Source organism: Trematomus bernacchii, unplaced genomic scaffold, assembly GCF_902827165.1.
Source record: "Trematomus bernacchii unplaced genomic scaffold, fTreBer1.1, whole genome shotgun sequence".
In the NCBI taxonomy this organism is placed as follows: domain Eukaryota; kingdom Metazoa; phylum Chordata; class Actinopteri; order Perciformes; family Nototheniidae; genus Trematomus; species Trematomus bernacchii.
Window position 1 is genome coordinate 1,750,238 of NW_022987973.1, and position 17,610 is coordinate 1,767,847.

A 17,610-nucleotide genomic window follows, 5' to 3' on the forward strand; every position below is an offset into this window, starting at 1 on the left:
CTGGCTCCGAGGGATTCCTCCGCTGCCATTGGTTCACACTCAGAACTCGCCATGCCTGCCCCCTGGCTCTTGTGGACTGGAGCCAAATAGTTCTTCCAGGTGTCAATCACAGGGAGATCAGCCAGTGGGATGAGAGAGGCCAGGCTTGTGTGTTCCCCACAGGTGTGGCTGAGAAGCGCATTCCTTATTGTACATACCTGTCAGCTCCTCTGGTATTCAGCGGCTCCTGGAGAGACCTCTGTTGACCACTCGCTCTCCCCTTTCCTCCTCATGGGGCCCCCGCAGAGGGAGAAGGACATAACTCCTCTTACTGTTGTACAAACATTTTTCTACCAGTGCCATCTTCTATTCTCTCTTAAAGTACACCACTTCCTTTAGAGTTATGATGTGCGATTCATTAGCAAACCTTGCGCCCAAGAACACCTTGTTTGTCACCGATGATGAGTCAGGATGTGCCTCGAAGGCTGTTTGGGGTGTGAACACATGGGAGTCACTATCAGCAACGTGTGAGCAGCACTGAGTGTTTTTATATTGCAGAGAGAGGTACAGGAACCACAGACCGCCTGAGTTTCTCATTTCATTGAACACACTGATATGTGGAGTCAGTTAGCGTACAGGTGCAGGCAGTGGCATGTGCCTTCCCCCCCCCCCAGCAGAGAACATCAGATCATCTGTCTGTTTTCCCCTCTGGAGATCATAAAGCCTAAACGAGAATGTGTGTGAAGCGGAGGGTTGTTTTGTCTGCTTCCTCTGGTATGCAGGCTTCTCTCTCTTCCTCTGTTCTAGCCATTTTCTTTATGTCTTTCTGCCTTTATCTCCCTCTCTCTCACTCTCTCTCACTCCTTCATCTTGCAGTGTATCCCTCTATCGCCCCCTCGCCCCCCCCCCCCCCCCCCCCCCCCCTCTCTCTCTCTCAGAGTACAGAAGCGAACAGTGTATGCCTCAGGCAGGTGCAGAAATGCAGGTTTGCAGCATTCACCGGCCTGAAGCAGAGCAGCCCATGCCATGATTACCTTTAGACGAGTCTGCGCATGTTTAAAGGTGAATCACAGCAGCCACAATGACTAAGCTCCTCTATGTTTCCAGATACTATAATATAGATGTAGATCGCATCAGATTATGCTTGTTTTATTTTAAGGAAATCCTTAACCCAGAAACAGCTTTGTAACTCAGTCTCACTCAGTCAGACAAACATTATCATTGGTGTATATTAAGGTACTTTAATGTATGGAAATATTAGCATCAGACTATTGAAAATGATACTGCTGCTGCTACGACCATTCAAAAATATAGTCATGATAAATGATCGCAATATTGACCTCTGATAATCGTCATGCAATCTAAGTTATGCAAAGGTTTAGTAACAAAGCACCCTAAAGCAAATAATGTTCATAGCTTAGGTTGTGTTTAGGCTAGCGGGAGAATAAAGTGTGTCACTGACCGTTTTGTTTATTCTGATATGAAACTTTATATTCCATGATATGTATTTGTTCCACTTTTGCTTTCATTAGTTTTGTAGAACCAGAAGATGGTTTTGGGGCTCGTACACATACATTTTTTACAGTGTGGAGTAAGAAAAAGTTGACAAAATGTAAAAACAAAGAAGGAAATATTTCTGAAATGAACTCTGCAGTATCAATACTGAAGTGGTACGGAGGAAATGAGAAGCTATCATGCCAGCTGAACACGATGTAGATCACTTCAATAGCCATGCGATTCATGTTATCTTAGTGAAGCTTAAATAGTTAAATCTCGGTTAAGACTGTATAAGAAGTGTTGATTCAACATGTTATCTACTTGATACGTATTTACTTTATCTGTTAGAAAATCTAAAAGAATGATTAATCTTTTATAAATATTATTTTGCACCTAAACACATGTTTCACAAATCCTCTATGAGGACAGCTTGTTTGAGTTCTCATAGAATACAATGTATTTCCATCTGTTTCTGTGTGTGTGTTACTTCAACCACAGCATAGCTGTCCAAACATTTTGAATTAGTTTATTATGGTTTATTTTATTGGAGTTTTATAACTGTTTGTCTATAAGAGGTCCAACTGGGAGTTTTATCTCTAGGGTCAAATGAAACATAAGTAATGTCAGTATGTAGGATCATTAAATGTCTCTGTCTGTGAATAACAAGTTGGCAAACTAAAGGGAAATATTGTTCACCTATTACTTATATAACTTAAGTTAGATTTAAGTTTGCAAAACATACTAGGTTATATGTTTTGTCAACTTTGTCAAATTTGAGAACAAGAAGGGTGACCACTACTGATTTTTAACACATCATTTTAATAAGGGGAGAAAAAAAGAAAATATATATTTGAAGGCATTTTTATTTTCACATATACAACACAGGGTAAACATGGGGGTTACTTTCAGCAGGAGTTTACAATGGCACTCAACAGGTGTGTGTCTATTAAACTATTAACTTTAAAATGTGATCGTGATCGTTTTAATGTACCTGTGAATTAAACCCCCTGACCTTTTGAATGATTCTCAGAACAGGATCAGGATGCGGATCAGGGGTGTCTGTAAGAGTTCCAGGGCCCGGGCTGGAGGGGGGGGTTCAGATATTTGTTTAAGGTTGTTCGGACCCTGAGGCTGTATCCTGTCGCTGTGGATAAAGACATTGTCGAGTGAGCAAACAGACAACAGGGAGGTGCTGAGTCAGCTGTCCTCCTGGTTTAGCTCACGCTGCGATGCCCCGGACGCTCAGCCGCACGGATCCCATCCCAATCCCATCCTCAGGGCTAATCCTACCGTCCATTTAAAAAAGTCATATATTCTTAATTTTTTATTAAACAGGCACTTTTTAAACTATTGCAGTCGAAAATATAAGATTTCTGTAAATTAAAAAAAGTATTTTCTCAAACAATATAGGATTTCGTAATACAAACCCTAGTGCATGATGGGAATCAAGATAGAATTCAATGTTGCCTATTTTTTTATTTTCATTTATTTTTTAAATGAAATGGAGTCCCGACATTCTTCCTTACTTATTTTGCCAACATAGGACTTTTAATTATACTTTGATGTTTTCAATACTCTTGCTTCTATAGGCACATTTTGGGGAAAATGCCGTACTAAATGACACAACTTATGCTTTTAAAAAAGTAGTTTGCTTTAAAATGCCATGAAAGGATGGAGTAATTAAAAAAGACGACTACTTTCGTACAAAATGTGTCGAGCTTAAACATTTCATATTTGCTGATTAATCAAAGAATTTGGTTTAGTTTTTGACTGACTTTCAATAGGAAAACAAATGTGACTATTTAAATGCTTACCACTATGTTATGTAGCTTAATATGTACTCTTTTACCTTTAGTTGTAAGCTGCCCAACAGCTTTACCGCCCAGCCCTCTTCCGCATGGTTTGACATTCTGCTCTTGACATTTTGTGATGTCTTAGCATACCATCCGGAGAGGAAGGGCTGTAGCCATCTGTGCTGGCATTGTTGTCGATTATTTAGTTGAGTTCCTCTCGTCAGTGTGAAAGTCTGGTGCAAAGCAAACACGCGTCTGCCGCTCTTTACCCAGTTCCGGAGTTAGTGGGAACATCAGACTCCGGGGCCACTCATGTGGACCAGAGGAGATCTGCTAAAACATCTTCTGTCCCTCACCGGGATTAGAGGGGACACATTCCTGACCTCAGCTCCCACCACTCACTCTGCTCACATGTGCGTATGAAGGTCCATTTGTTTGCATTCACACATTAACACTCGCAGATATGAAAGAAATACACAAAGACTGACGCGTGATTCACAAAGTTCAATCTGACAAGTTATTAAATGTTTTTATCATGTAATTCCAAATCCGAATAGTAAGTAATATAAAACAACTGTTAAGAAGAATGTTCAATCTTTACATATTACTTTCCTTGAATTATGAAGACAGAATCAATTGCTAAAATGTACAAACTTCTTAAATAACAGGCTACATCTAAATGAAACGTTGCTTAAAATCAGCAAATACACATTACATATTTGACCTGTAACAAACTAATAGATTCAGTTTAGTACACATCTACTGTAAAACATGTTACTATAATAAACCAGATTGCTTGATTAAAAAAATAATACACACCTTGTCGAACACAAAAACTACACTTTAAACTCAGAGTTCAAAAGATGGATTTAATGACTGAACTTCAAACTGATGTTGGGTGAAAAACATGAGAATATTCACCAATCAGTACTGTACAACTCTAACCTCTAGTGGTGTTAACATTTCTCATTCACATCATATTGTTTTCCTCTGCTTCAATGTTCTGGCTACAACAGGCCATAACAATGTTTCTACACATCACACGCGATGTTCCCTCCGGCGCGATGAGTCCTCCCCTGGATGGACTCCAGTGGAATGTCCCTTCGTGCCTTCTCCAGCACTGCTGAAGGTTTTCCCACTTTGTTCACGCAAAAAAACTATTGATTCTGAAATTGTAATAAATGCAATTGTCCGTGTGTGAACCTGGAGAACGGAGTGTTAATTGAGTGATGTGATGGCTTAAGTGAATGAATAGTCCTGGGTCTGATGGATGAACACATTGAGGAACCTCTGTTTATAAAGGCAAAGGCAGTTTTACAGAAGACATTTTACTCGTGTAGCAGTTGAAAAAGCTCATGTTTAAATATTAACATCAATGATTGTATTAAAGTTCATTACAGCTGGTGATATGTAACCCTGTATCATAGCGTTACAATATCAGATAGGATTAATTCACTTGATGCCCCCACTTTGACGAAGCAAAATGTCTGCTGTGAAAGGGCTATTGAAACTCAGAGTTCTGCTCTAAATATTTAATAATTCTGGCTGTGAAACAGGAGAAGCACTTTTGACATACTTTTGGGAATTTGCCATTTTCTCATGGCCAATTAAATCATTTGAAATGTGTAACGTAGATGAAAACAGACGTTTGGTTCTCCCCCTCTTCACGAGCCAAATTTTCATCGTGTAATACTCACTGCAAATGTTGATGTGCTTACTACGCTGTCTTCAAAGCAGACATTTTGACTTGTCACAGCAGAAAATGCACATTGACGATGATTTCATTCCAGTGTCAAGAAACAAACATGCACAATGGCAGCAGGGAACTGACACCAGAACATTAAAATGGATCAATATTTTCAATTAGTAACACCTACGCTTTTCCTGCCATGACATGTCACAATGTCTGATGTGTGCCATGTTTTAATAATCAACCCTTCTTTGACAATGAGTAAATATGACACAATACAGATGGATATATGAGATATAATGTAACAGAACATAATATGATACAATATGATTACATTCAAAATGATACAGGACAGATGTGGTGATCAGATTCAAATCTTTATTGAAACCAACACATTCACCAGCAGAAATGTAAACGTATTTTCTGTTGACAGTCATCACAAACATAAAGCTGTTCTGGGTTAAATATTTGTGCGTATCAGTTGCTAAAACAGAAGGTTTCACTACCCTCCTCCAGATTTTCCAAATTTGAATATAGATTGTCAGTGATTGTGTCATCCTTTATGTACAGATGCCTGTGAGAAATTTAAATACATCTTGTAATGACACCCTCCAGTGATCTGCATCAAAACTGTCTCAGTTATGTTACGACACGATGCATGCAGCTACTTCCAAAATTCGATCTTTGACATCATTTGGCATGTTTAGGATTGCTCTGATGTCTCCTATTTTACGAAATGTTTTAAGTGACATACAATTCATCAACATTTAACTGCCTCTGTTTTGTCTGTATGATCAACTATTTTATTATTAACTTATTTATTTGTGTTTTTGTCTTTTAACCATTTAACTTTGTTATGCTATGATTGTTTGTATTATGTGTATATGTGTAGGACAACCTTAAAAACAAGATGGCCCAACTTAGGTACTTATCCTAAAGAAATACAGTTGGATTTCTGCATGTGACACAATTCATAAACCAAGTTTCATTCTACAAATCCTAGATTTAAACGCCTGATAAAATAAACCAAACAAAATAACGTGCGCACCTCTCAATATCCATGCTTCAATTATTTGGCAAACAACCCGTGGACATCGTTTACACACTGAGCAGTGCAGGGACTTTTTCAATAAACTCTAACATGTCATCCTGTGGTAAAAAAGAGTGAACAAGGTTATGGGATGTCCAAGTGTTCAAAGCTGTTTTACTCTTTTTTGGGAAGAAAACAAAACATGAGGTATTCCTCCAAATAAACCAGGGCTGTAAAAATGATTCAAGGTCTATCAACGGCTGGTCAGACAGGGCAGCCAAAAATCCAGCGCTCAACAGTGGCCTCTGATGGGAGACTTTTACAAAAAAACAAGTGAGAAGAACATCCCACTGGACTTGATATTAAAGTTATAAACTCAAGTGTGGGTTTTTGTATTCTACATAAGGACCCTTTTTGGATAACGTTTTTTTAAATGTGGTTGTTTTTGTTACCTTGAACATCGGATTTGTCCTAAAATGCCTCATGTGAGGATGAAGCAGATGTAGAAGTCTCTCTTAAAAGTTACTCAGATTGTGTCTATACATGTATACTTCAGGTTTTGATCTAAACTACGCAGGCCACAGAACACACTGCCATGTTTTTACTCCTGACTTCTTTGTCCCAAACTCTTTAAGCCACTAAGGGTAACATAGGGCATCCATCAGAGTTTCCAGGTCACTCTTTTCTGGGTCTAGGCGTTTGCTTTTTGCCAGCCAACTAAACTGTTATCCTATTCTTGAAGCGTGGAGCACCTCCAGGTTTTTATTTTTACCATGTTTAGTCCTTCACAGTTCCTCCTTCATGGTTTCGACGGGTCACCAATGGCTTAATATGGTGTATAACCATACTGCAGGACTGTCTTTATGTTTTAATTTAAACGTATTTCTTTAATGTTGCATTGTAGCTATATTTAAGTGACACAGAGCTTGATATGTAAGGCAAAATATTTAGATTATTCCCTTTTTAAATTGCATTTTCTTATGAAATGTGGGGCAATAGGAAAAAAAGTCAAAGAAACAAATATTTATTTATTGGCATGGATATGAGATGAACTTCTACAACAGTTGTGGTAATAATAACTGTGTGAAAATATTTGTAAGTAAACTCAGTATAATAAAAAGAAAGCGAGTAATAACTATCCATGTCTAAGGGGGCAATGCCTTCTAGTGGCCAAAAGTGAAAACTAACACAGCAGACGAAATGGTTTTATATCAAATAAAAAACTAATTTAAAAAAGGTGTCTTTCACTCTGCATTTATTTGGATGATGGGTTGCTTCAACAGAATGGAGACCTGAAAACATTCATCACCAACCCTGCTGTTTGACCTTCCTCTCAGAAAGTTAAAATGTTGAAAGTTAAACAAATGTATTCACTCTCTCTATGCAGGATCTTAAAGCTTGATGATAACCAAGTGGACATGATGACAGTTTGACAAGTTGAGTTCAATTAGAAATATTCTAATGTTTGTGTGTAAGCTTAAATTCGTTCAGCTCTTTATCAAATAGTGCTTTGAGCAGAGGTTTCCAAAAAGAGGCACAGAAAGACATTCACATCAAAGCCCACAACCACAGATTCAAGTGTGTGTGTGTGTGTGTGTGTGTGTGTGTGTGTGTGTGTGTGTGTGTGTGTGTGTGTGTGTGTGTGTGTGTGTGTGTGTGTGTGTGTGTGTGTGTGTGTGTGTGTGTGTGTGTGTGTGTGTGTGTGTGTGTGTGTGTGTGTGTGTGAGCCAGTGCAACACTTTGGGAAGGAACAAAATATGTGGACTGTAAAAAGTAAATACCGTTGATTCAAGATACCAGGTTAATTCCCAGGTAAATAAACGAAGTACTGATCTCACTGTGTGCAGGAAACAACACAGTGATTCTGAGCCTCGCTGTGACCCGAGCACAGTGTTCAGAGGAGGAGCTGTGTGTTGTGCTGTGCTTCACCCCTGCTGCTCACTGAAGGGTGAAATGTGATCATGGAGGGCTGCCAGCACACATCAGGGCCTGGCAGTTGAAATGGCAAGGCCAGAGAGCTGAGATCTAGCACTGTCACTGTCAGCATGTGAACACTAGAGGGCGTGCTCTGCGTTCACTTTGATGAACAGCGTCTCGAGGACAGAGTGGACAGTGTATGTGCGATGATACAGTAAAAATAGGAACTGAGAAATCAAATGCCCCGGGTTCCCTCACAGTATACAAGAAGAAAGCACACCCTGGTTGTGTTTTCTTCTTTTGTAACATGTTTTAATGATAAATCACATTGATATTGCAATGTGATGAAAGTTTAATATTTGATTACATGTTATTTTTTAAGTTTCTGCACTTTTTAAGGTTTCTCCTCATGCAAATAACATAAAAACACATTTTGGCCTCTTATTGTTCCTACTTTTGGCACCTACTGTATGCTTCTTCATTGGATTGAGTTGTATTGTGTGTACCAGGAATTGTATTTGTGGGGCCTGTAGCATTGAACCTATTGTAGTTTGATTAGAAAATGCACGTGTTCATCATTACTCAATGAAGTGACAGTGTATTCTGTGTTTAACCCAGATAGTAATGTTGATACTGTATCTGAAAAGGCAATTCACTTTTATCTAAGTGGCAGCACAAACAAAATTCCAATTACCTCAATTTTTTGCCACAACTGTCCTTGAATCATATGTGTCCTGCTTCTTTCTCTCATTACCTTGTGTCCACCCTTCTCTTTGTGTCAATGATGTCCTTGGGTCCTTCCTTTTCTGTGTATAGAGAGTACCTCCCTTTCCGGTGGACCTCCATGGGACCTTATTTCGGAAAAATAATGTATTGAAGTCAATGGCGAGAGAAAAGTTGTCTTTCGATCCCGTTTGAATTGTGCCACGAATTACACATATGATGTTTGTCAATTTAAAAGATAATTTTGCAATTAAAAAAAAAAAAGTTTTGCCGTAAAACGAAGTAAGACTTTTTTTGTAACGTGCTCACTTACGCGACTCTGGGATTTGTAGTCTTTCTAGTTGCGTATTTTTCATAGTCTTATATTTCAACAGTTTTACGACAAACTGTGACTTTTTTTACATGGAAATGATTTTTTAAGATTGACAAACATCATACTGTATGTGTAATTCATGGCACAATTCAAACGGGGTCGAAAGATACGTTTTCTCTCTCCATTGACTTCATTACATAATTTTTCCGAAATAAGGTCCCATGGGTCGGAAGTAGATGGGCGAGACTTCGCCTCTCTATTGTGTGTGGGTGTTTCTCAATGTCGAGGACGCTTGCTTGGTAGCACATGTCTTCCGAGTCACTTGCTTCAGAAGCGAGGCAAGAATCCTTCCTAGCCTCGGAAAACGAAGAATTGTGGAACAGGCTAACAGGTGTGCAGGTGTGCGTCATATGTGAGGCCTCGCCTTAAATGGAGCGCGATTTCCGCCAAAGATTTGGAAATTGGTCCTTGCGCAAAGCATTGTGGGGATTTTAAGACCGCGGAGTCTACACATGTGCAGCCTCGAAATTTCTCGCTACGAATAGAATTCCAAGTATCCTGGACATTGGAACATTCCTTCGGCGGCACTCGATGACGTAGTATGCTTGAAATAGTGGCTCTGGAGGAGCCTTCCTCGACATTGAGAAACACCCTCTGTGTCCTCTCGAGGTTATGTGGGTTTCCTTCCGGCTCTTGCTCAACATCTTCTTTCTGCTCCATAGTCCTCACATCATATAAACAGCATCCTCTAGTGGCAGTAAAGTAATTTCTACAAGACACTACAGATGAGTTCAGGAAAAAAACCCATCTTTATATTAAAGTTCAGCTTGAGGACACTGGTTCTCGTAAAGTTTTGTGCTATTTCACAGATTGAGTTGTACTACAGCTGGCCGGCACAAAGTATTCGATGCCTTTACCTGATCGGCAACGCTTTATACTGCCTTTCTTTCCACGTGCCTCTTTTCTCCACTTGTTGACTTGATACTGATCTGTGATGTGGAGAGGTTATATATCTGCCATGCTCCAGCTAGAGCATTGCGATCAGCTCAGCAAAATATGTTGGTGGTTCCTCGGTGCAGGTAAAGAACCCGAGGTGACAGGGCTTTCAGTGTTTCATGTGTTTTTTTTAATATGTTTCTAGTTATTGTGCTTTTTATCATGTTTTTAATTATTGTTTTATTATTGTACTCCCATTGTGTTATTTAATATGTATTGCCTGTACAGCACTTTGGTCAACTGAAGGTTGTTTTAAATGTGCTATATAAATAAATAAAGATTGATTGAGATTGAGAAGGAGTTAAAGTTATACAGGTTATTTTATGCCATTAAATGCTGAATTATGTTCTCATTTAGCATAATTAAGAACACGGAATTGTGTGCAGTACATGCAGTCGTATAGCTTATTAAGTTCGGACTGAATGAAAACAAATACTTTGAAAAAGCAGAATGATGTGAAAGATAAATGCCCCTAGAAATAATCAAATTATAGACCCAAGTTAGTTGCTTTATGCATTGTTAAAAAAAAGAACTGTACCTAATATTCATAGTTATTATAAGGGGTGAGAGGTGATTTAAAAAAATTCTTCTAGAATCTAGAGGCTATACAGTACATGTCTGTGAGGGATGTTTTCATAGATGGTTACCAAAATAAAAAATATAGAAATATATGTTTGAGAATTTTAAGAATTTCTCCTCATTCGTCTGAAAATAATGTATTTGTATTTGACAAAAATAGTTCAACACAATATCACTTAAAGGCTAGGACTCTTTAAATAACAATCACAGACAGTACGGGTCAGACTGTCCATTCCTCCAGCGATGTTGACCCTTAGCTCTGTGCCTATTCCAGTTCATCAGTGTGTTCATCCACTGTTGTGCTCTGCAGGCGGCGATTGTTCTGCTGCAGTTTTGAAACTAAGCGAGGCATACTCTGGGAGGTTTATTAGTCCTCTCTCTTCCTCTGTCTCTCTCTCTCTCTCTCTCTCTCTCTCTCTCTCCTCGGGGCATGGCAAAGGCAACTGTGGAGAGACACTGCCACAAATAGACTCTCTAAATATGGAGGGCTTCAGTCATGAGAAAATGCATGATCGAATTTTAGGCCTCTTCACCAAACAGCTTCTATAAAAAGGAACAAGGCAGCAGAGAGGCTGATGATACTTTCTACTGTGTGTTTCTATAGCTGTGTGTTAGAGTGGGCATGTGCCTTCTTGCAGTGTGTCTACAGTAAGTGAGCCCTCCTCTCTGCTTCTCAGGCTGCAGATTTGCCTAGAGATCCAATATAAATCATCATCATCAACAAGCTTTTATTTTTCAGCAAAAATCAACTAAGCAATAATCACTTTTACAGCCATGCCCTGAATTCACAATAATACGAGTTTAGTTAAATATCTAAAGAAACTAAACAATATATGCCTATTTTGATAAGTTGTACTTGGTGTATTTGTCTATATTATGAATAAATGTCCAATATTTGACATTAAGTATTAGCATTGTTTTTGGTTGCCACCTCCGCAACTAAGTTAAATATCTGGCTCTTTAGCTGCTGAATGCTCCATTATGTTCACCAGCTAGTCTAACATCTGCACAACAGGTAGTGTAGTCTGCAGTTTGGGTCCGGAATACCAAAGCATTTAGCTGAAAGATAACTCTTGAGATCTGAAGTCGTGTAAAAAATAAATCAGAAAAGTAAAAAAATCAGCAGCAAAAACATTGAAAGTAAAATGAACCACACCATCTTCATCAGTACAAGAGACCTCGCTCACATACAAGTAGTTTGAGGCGTGTGGCGCAGTGGGTTGTGCGTTGGTGTTCGGATCAGGGGAGCACAGGTTCAAACCCCACTGCAGTCAGCATGTCGTTGTGTCCCTGGGCAAGACACTTCACCCCAAATTGCTCCTGTGGGGATTGTCCACAGTATTGAGTATGTAAATCGCTTTGGATAAAAGCGTCTAACAAGTAACATATGATGTAATGTAATGTAAAAGTAGTCTATACGTTGTTCATATAAGAAAAAAGCAGCACAATTAGACACAAAACAGTATTTTGAGCAAGTTTTACACGTTTCAAGCAGTGACTTCAAAAGAGTTTCATCATGCAAAATCCCTGAATCAAAGGAGATTTAGTGACTCGGTGACATTTCGACTCCTGAACTGGGTCCTCCCGTTGGCTGCTCGCTCGCTGTAGTGCTGCAATGCGCCATACTGACCTGCCGTTGACCTGCGCTCTGACTTTGTGTTTCACACACTGTGGGCACTGAGCTTGTAAGTGCAACACATTCAAGTCAAGTCTCAATAGCAGTGCGAACAACACTTCTCATTAAAAAGTGACAGTCTGCCACTCACATTTCATCTGATCCAAAATAGGTCCAGTTTTAAGATCTTTCCACACTGACTACATTTCAATAATGAACACATGCCTTCATGATTCAACCTCCTCCATCCCACAGCGCTGTGTGTGCTTGACGATGGACTGTAAGTGTAAATGCACATGTTCAGCAGCCACGTGTTGCAGCAGATGTTGCCTAAAGCCTCAGCAGAGTCTCCTGTGACGTGCTGGCCGCTGACCTTCAGTAACATTTGAAGATGTGACGGCCCTCTTGTCAAGGACAGCACACTTCTGTGGCTGATTATGATGCTTTGCCTTTCATTAATATGCCTCACCTCCAGATTTGCTATATGGCATTTGCATGACATTAGCATATATCTTAGGGCCAGCCGTTTGACGCTGCTGTGTGCGGAGCGTGTGTGAACGACACCTGTTCACACAGTGGAGGTTAGGGTGAAGAGGGTGGAAGACAGTCTCTGGGACATGAAGATGCAGCTGCAATTTAGGGGCTGGTTGCAAAAAGTTAAATCAAGTTCACAGGAAAAAAGTAACATTTTACCTTCATTTTGAGTTTTTGTTTTATTCAGTTCTATCCAAACATACCTCAGAAGTCATGTAAAGCCTAATAGGATTTTATTCAGCAATCTTGCCTTCAGAAGAGAATATTTCTTCTATTTGTCAAAATAAATCCTTCTCCAAAGAGGGTATTTGAGAGGCTGTACTATGGGCACAGCAGTGCTTTGAGCAAAAAGCTAACTTTGGTAGGCTAACATGCTCACAATGACACAACTAACATGTTTATTTTTTACTGGTATAACGTTGGACGATGGTGGTGAACAAAAGTTAAGAATTAGTCACTATCTTAAACAGAACCAAAGATATGTTGTTTTGTTATACATCTTTGACCCATTTTTGGAAAGCCTTCTCTTATATATATTAGTACGACATAAAACGGCTCTTCTTCTAAAAGCTACACAGCACAAACACTTAAAATCACTTGAGAGCAAGGATGGGATCAATTCCTGTTCCATAATGTTCAATATGCATCCCCCATCTGTTTGCTTTTGTTGTTGTTGGGACAGTTGAGGTATGCGTGGGTGAGATCTGTGGTGGTTTTGTGTCTGAAGCTCAGCCTCGTGGTCCGTTCTGAAGCGGCTTGGCCTGAGAAGCTGCAGCAGGTGGTGACCCTGCATGCACACAGCAGAGAGCACCGAGCTGTAGCCAAATCCTCCAGTCTGAGAGCTGCCCACACTGACCAATCTGCCTTCAGAGAGGACGTAGACAGCCACTTAAACAAACACTCTGGCAGTGTCTCTATAAAAGGCTTGATTTTGTATTTTTTACTTATTCTTATTGTGAAGCATTTGGTCGAATTGGGATCATGTTGATAATTTGTTTTCCAGTTAATAATCAGGTTAGCTTAAAAGGCAAATGCTGTCATCATATTTTCTATAATCCAATAAGAACTTTTCTATTCAGGTGAGTATTCACCTTGAGTGAGTTAGAAGGGGTCATTTTCATTGTTGTATATCATATGAGAGGAACTCAATTGTGATGTTCCCTATAATAAAAAAACACAAAAATGATCTACCTCCACTGCTCTTAAAAAAATAAATCGCACTCGTCTTTTCACTCATTCTTTTGTTTTAGCAGCAACTTTATTATCTTTGATGGCAACTCCAGTCAGACAGACAGAGTGGGTCTAAGTGGGCCTACTTACTTTCTTTTGTACATGTGGTGATTGCTGCAGTCTCAGCTAGCTACGTCCTGCCAACACAACGCAATGAATCCACTAAATAAAAACCCAACCTTTGTCTTTTTTCATTTAACACGACTCAAACTAACTGGTTTTCACACATGGATTGCAGATGCTTTTGACATATGTATCGAATTGGATGGAACTCTATACTGACATTTCATGGACACATTTTATTTGAGTGTCAAGGCTGCATTCCTAACCCAGCAAGTCTTTGCATTACTCTACTGTCCTGTGAAGAGGACACTCTACAGTGTCTCTCATGAAACGTGACTCCAGACAATAACTGTGGGAGAATAGTCGGGTGCAAGGCGTGAGAGGATTTGTGGTCGTTTACAATCTCCAAACTGAGTCGCTAGACATGGAAGACAGTGACAAAAAAGCAAGTGTACTCCTCCTTTTTCAGGACTCCAGGTACTTCAGTACGTTTAAATGAATAAACCCTCACCAGAATAAACATTATAATTGTTGATATCTTTATCATAATCCATTTCTGAAACTAATGATTCAATATATGAACATCTGTTATGTAATCAACTTCTTACGTGCAATTTTATGATCAAATATGAAACAGATACAGAGAATCAGTTCAAATCGGAAAGGTCCTACCTTTGCCAATGATACAAATATTTCACACAGATCCTAGCTAATGGAGAAAGTCAAACATATAGACGTAAAATAGCTGGAAAATGTTCTCAGTGGTTGATGGAGACCAAAACAGAGTGTACAAGAGTGTGACTATTGGACTTAGATGTGTCAGGTAGCCCAAAACATTATAATGATATGTTAAAGAAGTGTGCTTAGTGTGTATGCATCACTTTTCCCAACACTGATTTTCTGCTTATGATGGGGTTTTTCTGAAGCCAAGTTAATTCTTCTTCTTGTTGACAAATCATTGATATATTAATACACAGAATTCCTGGAAATCATGTTGCGCAATATGTCTAAAATGACCTCCAGCTGTGGGCTCCCCCCTTCTGGAAACGGCTTCCTTATTGGTCAGAACTTTATGGGTTTGAATCCCCCTCCGTGACCTTTGTCAAATGTCATCACCGCTCTGTCTCTCCAATCTTCTGCATCACTTTCTATTTTATACCGTCTATTAAAGGAAGCCATAAAAATAATCTTTACTATCAGTGCCAGTCAGAGAGGAGAATCACCACCTCATTACCACCCCTGTCTGAGGGGCTGATTATGGGATGGGAGAAACCCGGCAACAGAGTTTGAGCCTGGGGCGTCCCGGTGGCTCAGTCCACTAATGGGGTGTGTGTGTGTGTGTGTGTGTGTGTGTGTGTGTGTGTGTGTGTGTGTGTGTGTGTGTGTGTGTGTGTGTGTGTGTGTGTGTGTGCGTGTGTGTGTGTGTGTGTGTGTGTGTGTGTGTGTGTGTGTGTGTGCGTGCGCGCGCGTACGTGCGTGCGTGCGTGCGTGTGTGTGTGTGTGCGTGTGTGTGTGTGTGTGTGTGTGTGTGTGCGTGTGTGTGTGTGTGTGTGTGTGTGTGCGTGTGTGTGTGTGTGTGTGTGGTTACATTTCAGCTTCACCCTATCGCATCTCTCTCCCTTCACTCCCTGCAACTCTTCACTCTACCTGACACTAAAACAAATGTAAAAGGAATAACAATTCATAAGAATAGTGGCCTTTTTACAAATAAAAATATAAAATGCTGGTTGAATCTAGCATTAAGAGCAGGCAAAATGTACTCAATTATGCCCTCTTACCTCCCTGGGTCCTTCTAATGATCACACACAGACAAAGCACTATGATCCCACTGTGAAATGCCCTGTGATGAAATAAACCATTGTGTGTGTCCTCGCCCCAATATGGTAATCCAGGATTAATTATGGGCCAACCCTAATGAGTATCTCTCTCGCCCTCTTAGATATGTAAATGTACCAGCAGTGGACGGCGTTGAGAGGCTTTTGTAAACTCTTTGTGCTCTCTGTGTTCTTTAGAAGTGGTAGGATGGGGCAGATATGGACACAAACAGAGGTTTAGCTGCTATAGATTATTTATTGTATCATTACTGGAATTAAACATCGTCTATTATCACTGGGTCAAGATGTAAAATGTGTATTGATGCCTAGAAATCAGTGTACACTTAAACTGACTTGAGGGAATTTCACCTGAAACCTGCTAATATCACAGAAATATAATAAATACTAAGATACACTATACAAGTGTTGATAAACTCAAAGTAAAACAAACTGACGCAGACGTTTTCAATGTGGCTGTTTGCCATCAGTGGCTACCTGTCTCCCTGACAGCATGGGTGGTGAATTGCCTCAGCACCCATATTTAATTAGACAGGAAGTGCGAATATGGCCAGAACCAGAGGAAGAGTGCTCTTGCAACACTTTCATCTTCGTCCTCTTATTTGAAAGCTGAGGGACGATGAGACAGAGAGAGACAGAGAGATTTGTGTTGGCAAAATAAAATGATGTTCAGCGTTATACTTTAACACAAAGAAAATAATACGTTTTAATATCAGGAGATGGCTATTGAGTCTATTGTGCCATTTGAAAAAGGTTCATTAAGGATGTATTGCATTGCAGCTGATGTGGGGCAAGTTACATCATATAAATTATTGCTTCTGTATGTATTTTATATATAAAGCTACTAGTGTTGTGGTTAATTCATGAAGCTCTGTCCTATAATCTGTGTCTAAACAAAGAGCATGACTTATAACTGCGTTACTTAATACTTGGATTGCAAACAAAAACACATAACAGGATTATTTTGCATGATGCTCAGATACTGGGGCAAAACTAGACCAACAATAAATAGGTTGCACTCAACAGAAAATAAATGGCTCCCTAATCTCCCCCTCTCTGTTAAAAACATAACCTGTTGCACAACCTGCACTAAGGTTTTAATTACCCCCATAGGCCCGGTGACAAACACACACACACGCACACACACAAAATATTATAATGAAATGCTTCCCATTCAAAATTGAGTAAATAAACATCAGTAGCAAAATAAAGAATCAAAGTAATATCTGTATTTCTTCTCTGATATTGTTCTTATATCATGCATTATGTCACTGGCATTTTTCATCCGTCATGTGTGTGTGATGTGTGCAATCTTTTCTTGTGTGTGGATTGTGTTGCCCACACATCAGATACTTTTCCTTTGGGGTAAGGAAACACAGAACAATATGAACAGCCGTGAAACAATTAAAGACCCTCAAAGAACTACAGGTGTGTATTGCAGGGGTACAGATTGTATGTTTGGTAGTGTAAATACTTTCTTGAAACAGATTCCTTTAGTTTTTCACATTTTATGTACAGTAAAAAGTAATGAAAATGAACTCTATGAATTAATTGATCCATGAATGTATGTTTAAAGAGCTGGACAACAGGTTATTTAAAATGAATAAAACGTCTTAATGATAACTTATGCAAGAAAATTATAAAGATATCAATATGACAATAAATTATGGCGGAGGCGTGTGGCGCAGTGGGTAGGGCGTTGGTGTTCGGATCAGGGGAGCACAGGTTCAGATCCCACTGCAGTCAACATGTCGTTGTGTCCCTGGGCAAGACACTTCACCCCAAATTGCTACTGTGGGGATTGCCCACAGTATTGAGT